We start from the raw sequence: 10,564 nt of genomic DNA on the forward strand, positions 1-10,564 counted from the left end.
GTGCATAAGCCGAAGTGGGAGCTGAGGCACAGCTTGGCTTGTCTTGCAGCTCCTTGATTTGTCCTCCCATTACCTTCACTGAGCCAGTGAGGTCTTTTACCTTCTTGGCTAGGAACTTGTTCATCCTTTTCAGCCAGCCGATCCTCTTGTGAGCTTCCTTCACCCCAACAGGTTGCTTTTGGGAGCAAACATACTCCTCAAAATCATACTCATCCGAGTTGTCTCCCTGTTCTTGCCCAGCTTGCTCTCCCTCAGCTTCAGATTCCTCCTCCGGATTGTACAGCTCCTCCAAAGGTGGGGTGAAGTCTATGTTGTCCCCTAGCCGGACTTTGGTGCACACGACATTGGGTAGGATCATTTGGGTGGCTCCGGCAGTTCGATGGACAAACTTGAAGAGCAGCATGTCGTTTGGCTTTTCATAAGCCAGGAACCTCGCCAATGTGAGGTAGTCGATGTCTAGCCATCTCGGCTCATGAACCACTCCCTTTAAGGGCACATCGCAAGCTACCAAAATTGGTGTGACCAATCCTCCAATGGAGATCTCTCCAGCTCCATCCCTTCTCTCAGTTTTCATTGCCCAAGACTTCAGGTAGATGAACTGATCGAGCGCACAAAGACCAGAACTGAAGCACCAAGGTCACATAGGCACTTTTTGAAGGCCAATGGACCTAGAAAACAAGGCAAGGTGAAAGAACCAGGGTCCTCTAGCTTCTTTGGGATAATCATCTTCTAAATAACAGCCTTTCATTCATGAATAACTCCACCTATGACATGTACTACTCTCTCATCTTCTAGAGATTTATCTTGAGCTCATATAGCTATCTCCTCCTTCTCTTGATCCTTTATGTTACCAAATCAGTTAAAATTTTTGATATTGAGGCACAAGTGCAAATGCATCAAGCAAAGGCATCCTAAGTTCAATCTCCTTGACTTATTTAGCAAACAGAGCTCTATACTTCTCAGTAAGCTCCTTTTTGAATCTCACTGGAAATGGTAGAGGTGGCTTGTATGGTGGAGGAATGAATCTCACAGGTTTGTCGGTGGGAGCAGCAGGTTCCTTAACAGCTTCAGGTTCGGATTGCTTCACTGGTTCAATTGGCTCCTTGACTGCTTCGACTGGATCCATCATCTGAGCTTCATCTTGAACAAAATCCTCCCCATCTAATTCTTCATTGTCCTCAGTGACGTCTGGGACTCCTTGCCTAGGAGGCAGTGTTTTTCCGCTTCTCAGCATAATTGCATTTGCAAACTCCTTAGGGTTCTGAACAGCCTTCCCTGGGAGTTGGCCCGGCTTTGGTGCAGATGTAGAAGCAGAAGGTGTCGTTGTAGTATAGTGGTAAGTATTCCCGCTTGTCACACGGGTGACCCGGGTTCGATCCCCGGCAACGGCGCCAAATTGATACTAAGAATTTTGTGTCTCTTAGCAAGTCTCAATTAACCTAATGCAGTTGTAGTACAGAAGGTGTCAATCCAAATGGAAACTTTACTAATACTCGAGATGCAATCAAGCAGTCACAAGTTAAGCCAAATTCAAAATGAGTTTTTGTCTAACGACCTAGAATGAACGAGATGCAAGAACAAAACAAGTTTGCAGAACAAGAGCTAAAATACAATAATAGAAGAGAGCAAAAACAATCTAAACGAGCAGAGAGAAATGAGCAACCTATTGCAACTAAAACAAAGAACAAGCTTAAAGACGTAGAAACAATCAGATAAGTAGAGGCCTTAAGGATGGGGTTATTGATTCCCGTGGAGTCTCTTAATCTTCCTAGAACGCCTAACAGAACACAATCAAGCTATCCCTAGACAAGTAACATCACAGCTTAGCTAATTCAATCTCTTGATAGAAGCTACTCAGACTCAATCACTTCCAAACCTACCTCTCGCTAGAGAAACATGATTAAGCTGGCATAACAAGTTCATTAACGTCAATAAACACCCTAGACATCCAATCTCTTAGGCTAGGAATGCAAATCTCTGGTATTAGTTTGTTCACGTATCCCATGGAACACCTTTTGGGTGTTGAGATGCTTAAGATCCAATCCCAAATGATCAGTTAGAAATTAGCAGTAAGAACACTAATCCAGAAGGAAAATCAAACAATCTAAGCTTATGCATCTTATTAGACTAAGATTCTCCACCTTATCTATCCCATCCTCAAGAACCCTATTTCACTACTCAAGAACAATCATCATCAAAAACCCAGAAAATACAGAACTAATCATGACTAGATAGATAAGGGTGAGATAAACAATTTTGCAGACGAATTCAATTGCAAAAACTAAAAGGATTAAGAGATATCTTGATTATAAACTTAGAAACGTTTTTGGTGGCTGCCTAAAAACCCTAGGATAAAAGCTATCCCTCTTGGGTAAAGACTTAAAAGAGTATATATAGCAAAACATGGAAAACCCTAAAACATAAAACGACAAAATAGAAAAACGGTTCATGAACCCTTCTCGGACGTGTCTTCATAACAAATCCAGGACGTCGGTTTAAGAGCGTCATGAGAGTCGCGTTGTTAGAGTGTCGATCGAGTCGGATTCTAGGAAGTTTGATCGAATGGCGGCTTGAGATTGTCGATCGAGTGGCAGCTTAAAAACATCGATCGAGAGGCAACTTGAAATGTGTCTTCTGGGAGCTGCTGATCGAGTCGCGTCTTGAGACGTCCTGGGATGTCTTAGTCGAGTCGCTGCTTTCATGTCTGATCGAGTGGAGCTCTCCTTCGCGTGCAGGTCGAGTCGGAATTCAGAATGTACGTGTATCCACTAAAACTGTGATAACCTTTAAACAACACCTCCGATTGGCTTGAAATCAACGGCATTGGAAAGATGATTTAATTCTCTGCAATTTTATTACAGACGTCGAAAGCTGAATCCCAACGTAAAATCTTCACTCGACTCGATTAAATACGTGGAAGGTTGGGTCGCGCTGGATAGTGTAGATCGAGTCGCTGGACTGCTCTCTTGCTCCCTGTTTGCTTTTGATGGTTTGGACATCTCCTAAAACACCTGAAACAACTCCAATATGCAAGATGCATGCAAAACTAATGCGAAAACTACCTAAATATGCATATTATGCAAAAGAGACGAAAAACAATGCAAAACAGTGAGTTAAGAGAACATAATGAAAGAGAAATGCATGATGAAGGAGTGTAAAATATACACATATCAATACAATAATGCAACCTTTGATGGAGTATTACAATCATTATTTTTCTAAACAACCAATGGCGGAAGAACGAGGATTGGGTTGGCAAAACCTTGAAAGGCAGATTCGCAGCAAGCCGATGAATTGTATGAACATGTTAAGGATGCATCCGGAGGCATTCAAGAACCTGTGCACAACGCTGGAGCAACTTTACAACTTACGGAGTACCGATAATATCAATATTGATGAGATGATGGCAATATTTCTGGTTACATGCGGTCAGAATGCATCTCAACGCTTTGTTGGGATGACTTTTGGTCGTTCCCAAGAGACTGCTTATCGAAAGTAATGGTTGGTGGTAATGATGCAGTTGGGTATTTCGAAAGAAATGGCCAGAAAAGTCTAAACATAATGGCCATATGCGATTTAAACATGATCTTCAAGTATGCATGGCTAGGCGCAGCTGGATCCACACATGATTCATTGGTGTTGCAGTATGCAATAGATGGAGATACTTTATTCCAGAGACCTCCTATAGGTAAGTATTATCTCGTCGAGTGGGGATTTGTAGCTCCATATAGAGGAAGCAGCATAGAAAACATCAGATATCATCTTTCAGAATTTGATGCAGGTGCTCCGAGGAACAAAAAAAGAATTGTAAAATAGGTGGCATGCATCACTTCGTTCTGCGCTAGAATGAACATTCGGAGTTTGGAAAAAAAATGGACAATTCTTGACAATTTGCCTCATTATGACACTACAAGAAAACAAGCTTATTGCGACGGCAATATTTGTCGCTCATCCCTCGCAAAATGGTAATAGTAACGGATTTTCAAGGATTGTCAGTTACGCGATATTCACGTCTTGCAAATTATTAAACGTAGCACTTCCCTCGCAAATTTTGCGACATATATATTCTGTCGCAAAACATATGCAAATTGTGATGAAGAATATTCCTCGCAACTGTCTTGGAAAATCTGTCGAAGTAAATCCCTCGCAAATTTGCTAGATTTTTGCGACATTGTTTCCATCGCAAAATATTTATAATATTATAAACCCATAAATTAGTTTCGTCGCAAAATCGTAGCAATTTCGTATTCATCGCAAATTCGTAGCATAAATTTGCTAAGGATTTTGGCTTTTTTCCATTTTGATATTTAAATTTTTGATTTTGAAATTTATATATTTATATTTTGACAATTATTTTGTAAGAACTAGAAAAAAAATTCAAACATATATATTAACGAGACAGTTTTTTGATTCACAACAAAAAATTCTCATAAAAACCATGTCCAAAAAACAAATTAAAACTTAAAACTTAATATCAAATTATCATAAAAAGAAGGTGATAAAGAGGGAACTCCGGTTCCGGTTACAGTTCTGGTTCCTGTGTTTGTGCCAGTACCTGTGCTGGTGCCAGTGATGTCCCCTGTCTCAGGTAAGGTTGGATTGGAGCTTCCATGTTCAATCCTGCTTCCAAACTTAGCAGCAAACTCAGGATCTTTCCCGGCAAGGTAGTCAAAGTATGCATCATAGCTATGCATCTTTTGTACATTGTCTGGAAGTTGAGTGGCTTGAGTTGCCAAAGTAGTGGCTTGAGTTGCCAGAGTAGTGGTTGAGTTGCGAGAGTAGCTTCAGCGACAGCAAGCTTCTGAGCAAGAACAACCGGATCATCAGTAGGCGGAGGCGATGGACCAAAATGGGCTGAAGATGCTTCATTTTGCAAAGAACCAACTCCATATAGTCTATTTTTCTTCTTCGGAGCAACCTACGAGCAATACAATCAAACAATTACTTTCATAGTCACATGAAAGAACCACAAGCAACATACAATATTCGGATCCTAGAACAGACACAACAACACAAATGTAGCATATCCTACAAATGCACATTACAATTAGACCAATCTTAGCCTATCATATGACAAACTAAAGAATAACAACACAAACTAACACAAACTCAAACGTTCAACATCCAACAAAAACTCCAATTAATAAGGCAACAACACAAACAAGTTAGAAGTTTAACTCGGCAGAAATTTTGTTCTTGGTATCAACAGACAACCCACCAGAAACAGAACTCTTCGTGCTATCCCCTGAACAGAGCTGAGACTGAACCTCTTGTATCTTCGATGACATTTCATTATAGATGGACTCTGACTTTCCATCGACAAAACTCCCATCGGGTTTTCTGTGAGTGTCTTCTAGGATACGTAGATAATCCGGAGTGCTTTCACCAGTCAGCTCAGACTAAAACAAAGTAAAACAAAGGACAAAGGTTATTAGTAAGAAAAAAAAGTAGTAAAGAAGTAACAAGAAGAATTTAGAAACTTACAAGTTTTCTGGCACGAGCTTTAAAAGAGGTATGGCCTGAGCGGTGTTTATGTATGCCAGTGCCATCAGGATCATGATATCGAGCATTACGACCGTTGATACTCTTTGCTTCAGATTTGGGATCACGCCAATACTTCACTAGTCCAACCTAGACTTGAGGATCAATCCATCGCGGCTTCTCATTATCACCATTCTCCCTCCACTTTCTCTTCCACCGGCTCACTTGATCACACATCCGCTCCTTCAACTTCTTATCAAACTCAAGCCTAACTTTACCGTTTATAGAACGGTCCCAATTATATGTTTGTTTGTAAAAAAAAAACAATATATATTAGTATTGGTCCAAGCTACATAAGCTAAATCAAAACTAAACTACATAAGCTATATTAGTATTGGTCCAAGCTACATAATTTAAATAAAAACCAAACTACATAAGCTATATTACTTACCGCAAAAGTCTCATACCATCGATCTACGATCCGCTCTGGTGTCTGTGTCCAATTGGCATGAGGCTCTTTGAAATCTCTTTCAAAGATGCTGCGGATAGTGACTGCAACGCTCCCATCATTAGAAAACCTAGGGATAACATTAATAAAGTGATTTGATGTAATAAGTATAAAATTGATTAAATGAATTAAAGTTGCAAATTTAAAATTGAAATCAGTTAAATCAATCTCTTACCAAAGAGTTCCCGGAGGGCGGTTTGGATCCAATCGTGTTAGATTTTGACGACCGGGAATCTCGAGTAACTCCTCCAACTTCATATTGTTTAGACGTGGAGGCAAAGATGTGGCAGGAGATGTATGAGTGGCTGGAGATGTAGGAGTGGCTGCAACCGCACCAATGGATTGAGATGCAGCAGCGGTTGGAGGCGCACCAATGGGTGGAGATGAAGCAAATGCTAGAGTCCTATGTTGTGAGGTTGCATGTCGAGAATCTTGAACACCGAATGAGGACCCTCGAGAACCACCACTGCATGGACTTGGAGCATTAGTCTGAGAGAGGAATCGTGTGTAGTCGTTCCTAGAAAACATCTACAAGAAAAAAAAAAGTATGAGATCGAAATCGAAAAACTTAGGGTTCTAAATCGAAAAGTAAAACCACAGATCGATTGAAAAATCCTTAAATTGAATGACAAAAACATAAATTGAAAGAAAACCCGTAAAACAAATGTAAAAAACCTTAAATCGGGAAAATAAAACCGTAAATCAATTGCAGAGATGTCAGATTTACCTTCGTAGACCCGGTAGAATAGATCTCAGATTTACCGGAGATGAAGAAGAAGCAAAATCGAAGAAGAAGAAGAAGTTTTTTGAAGAAAGAACTTAGGAAAAGAAGAAAGGTTAACCGGAGAAGAAGAGGATAGAAGAAAGGAAGGAAGAGTTCACTGGAAAACGGTGAGAGGTTAAACGGAGAAGAAGGAAGAAGAAGATGGATTTTAGGGTTTTGGTTGCGGCGTAGTTTAAGCTCGCTCAAACCATGGGTGCCGTGTATATATAAACTTTTTGAAGCCTCGCACATCCGTAGCAAATATTGCGACGGCTTTGCTACGTCTCCTTGCAAATATGTCGCAATACAAAACCCTTGATATTGCGACGGCTTTGATAGTCTTCCTCGCAAATACGTTGCAATGTAAAACTCTAAATAAAAACCATAATTGGAAAAACCATAAAAAAAAGCTATAGATAAAATGGAAAAACCAAAGTATTAATATTTAGTTTACATTAATACTTTGTATTTGGCCTAATATTTATTGTTTTTGAAAACTATAAAGAAGAATACAATTAAAATCTTAATATATTTAAAATAATATTGCAAGGTATTTAAAACACCATTACAATTTATTCAGATTCCAATTATGATTCACTATCCTCATTAGAGTCTACAAACTTCTTTGGATAATATTAATTCACCTAGTTCTAGAAACTTCATACCAAATTAATTCCCCTAGTTCTACTTATATACTTCATTGGATATTAATTCACCTAGTTCTACAAACTTCATTGGATATCCTCATTCTAAAGTTCAAACTTCATTATAAAGTTCATTAGAGAATCTACTCACTTCTTTGGATAACTTTAATAGTAGAACTAAAAACAATTAAAGAAAAACAAATATAACATAAATTCTCAAAAGTCTATTGCGAGGCATTTGCGAGAGAATCCTAGCAAAACTCTCGCAAATGCCTCGCAAATTGTTTAGGTTATACGGTATTGTGTGGGATTTGCGAGGCTCCATCGCAAGTCTCACGCAATTTGCGAGGCCTTTACAAGGCCCATCTAGCAAAGCGTCACAATTTCATCGCATTTCTGTCGCAAAACGAGTAATATTTTTACTAAAAAATATAACAAAAACTACAATTACTCAATCAGATTCATTTTCTGAAACATCATCATCATTAGAATCTACTCCATCATAGACTCTTCCAATTCGTCTAATTCAACCTCTTCTTCAGAGACATCACCAACATCTTCTACTTGTCGGTTTTGTGGATCAATGTGGATAACACCTTCTGTTGATATGTTTGGAATGGAAACTTCATCCACTCTCTCTTGTTGCAACACGACTTGCTCATCAACTAACCCGATTATACGGCCTCGAGGATTAACTTTGATGACTGATAACCACATATCACGTCTTGGCCGCAAACGAGGATAGGAAATAAATGCTTGTGATGCTAGGATGAAAGGATCAAATTTGGCATACGATCTGTTGGCATTTACATTGACAACTCCCCAATTATTTACTCGCACGCCTCGGGGAGATGGATCATACCAGTTACACTTGAAAAGTACGCATCTCAGATTCAGAAGGCCTGGATATTCAACTTCTAAGATTTGTTGCAAAACGCCATAGAAATCGCTATCATCAGCTTGTACGTAGATTCTGTAATTTGCTGTAGCTTTTTGACTACTATGTGCATACATATGAAAAGTGTAACCGCGAGTGAAGTACATCAGTAGTGATTTTTGCTCTTGGTTCTTGAACGAGCTCATGCAACCAAAGAGGCAAGGGTTCATTTCCACATCCATTTGAACCTATAATAGGAAAAGTTTATTAAAATTAAAGAATAAATAAATTATACATATAGTTTAAATTTATTTTAAATATATATACTTACATAGTATTTTAACCAATTAGCAAAATTCCGCTCTTTGTAAGCTTCATAGTCAACTTCTTCTAAATTATGATATGCTTCACGAAGTTGCATTTCGAAAAGTCTATAAAAAAAATATTTGTTAGTTTATTATCTTAGTAAATAAAATTTAAATTTAATTTTTTTAAATGAATACCTCTTAAAAGGTTGAATGTAATCTAGATTCCGCAAGATGTAATTGTGAGCAGTTCGACAATAGCTATGATATTCCCACCAAACTTCCTTTAACTTTCCATTGAGTCTTCCTATCTGAGCAAAGATATCTTGAACATCGGGAACTTTATATGTAGGTGCAACGCCTCCGTCATCATATCGTCGAGTACGTATTTTTTTTGTTCCGAGTGCATAAATCCCCGAAAAATACTCTGATTCCTACAAGCCAATGCATACTCAATTAATGAGTGAATTAATTAAATAGGTTTATAAAAATGTATAACATTTTATAATTATATACCTGCAATAGCTTCATGAACGTTTCCCGGCAATAGATCAAGAAATACAAATGGTAGTAGCCGTTGCATGAAGACATGACAATCGTGACTCTTCATATCTGAAAATTTTTGGCCTTGCTCAACACATCTTGAAAATTTTGAGACAAATCCATCTGGAAACTTCACTTTAGATTTAACCCACTCGAACAATATCTTCTTAGCATTCGCTGTCAATCGAAATTGGGGTACTGGTAATTTCCCATCTCTTGTAATATGTAACTCGATCCTTGCGCATATTTCCGCCAAATCCAACCTTGATTTCATACTATCTTTTGTTTTATCCTGCACATTCAAAAGCGTAGTGATGAAATTTTCAAAAAAAAATTTCTCAATGTGCATCACGTCAAGGTTATGCCGTAAGAGAAGATCTTTCCAATATGGAAGCTCCCAAAAAATACTCTGCTTGTTTAAATTGTGAGTGCTCCCATATCCATCCGGCATGTTTGTTGGTGTTATAGTTACCCCCACGTTTACATGTTTCTTGAGCACCATAGTAATCGATTTGTTCAAACAAATCATTGCTAAAGACGTAAGTTGGTGGGGGAACACGCACAACTTTATTCTTTCTGAACAACTTCTTGTTCCTCCGATACGGATGATGCAAGGGAAGAAATCTGATGACAATCAAACTAACAAGGTTTTCGCCCATACTTTAACTGAAATGCCTTTGTACCATCCATACAATAAGGACATGATAATCTTCCGTGTGTTGTCCACCCAGATAACATTCCGTATGCGGAGAAGTCACTAATCGTCCACATTAGCACTGCCCACATATTGAAATTCTGTTTTTTCGAGGAATCAAACGTCTGAACACCTTCATACCACAATTGCTTCAGCTCATGAATCAGAGGTTGCAAGAAGATATCTAGAGCTCGTTTCGGATGCCATGGTACCAAAATACTCAAGAACAGAAATTCGCTTTGCATACACATATCTAGAGGAAGATTGTATGGCGTCAATATAACAGGCCATAAAGAATACTGCCTTCCTGATATACCAAATTGACTAAAACTATTTGTACACAATCCTAGATAAACATTCCTACATTCTTGAGCAAATTCAGGATAAACCGATTGAAAATGTTTTCACACCTTTGCATCAAATGGGTGTGTAATTTCTCCTTTGTGTGTAGAATGTTCTGCATGCCATCTCATTGTTGCTGCAATCCGTTTTGATTGGTATAAGCGTTTCAATCTATCAACAACAAGCAAGTACCACATACGTTTATATGGCACTTGTGTCCTTCCTTCAGTAGGCTGATATCTCGGCTTCTAGCAAAACCGACATTCCTGCAGCTTAGCATCATCTTTCCAAAAAATCATGCAATAGTCAACGCACACATCAATCATTTCAGATGGTAATCCAAGACTCGCAACCAACTTCTGTATTTCATAGTAGTTCTCAGCCGATACATTATCAGGTGGCAAATA

Source organism: Camelina sativa, chromosome 7, assembly GCF_000633955.1.
Source record: "Camelina sativa cultivar DH55 chromosome 7, Cs, whole genome shotgun sequence".
NCBI lineage: Eukaryota > Viridiplantae > Streptophyta > Magnoliopsida > Brassicales > Brassicaceae > Camelina > Camelina sativa.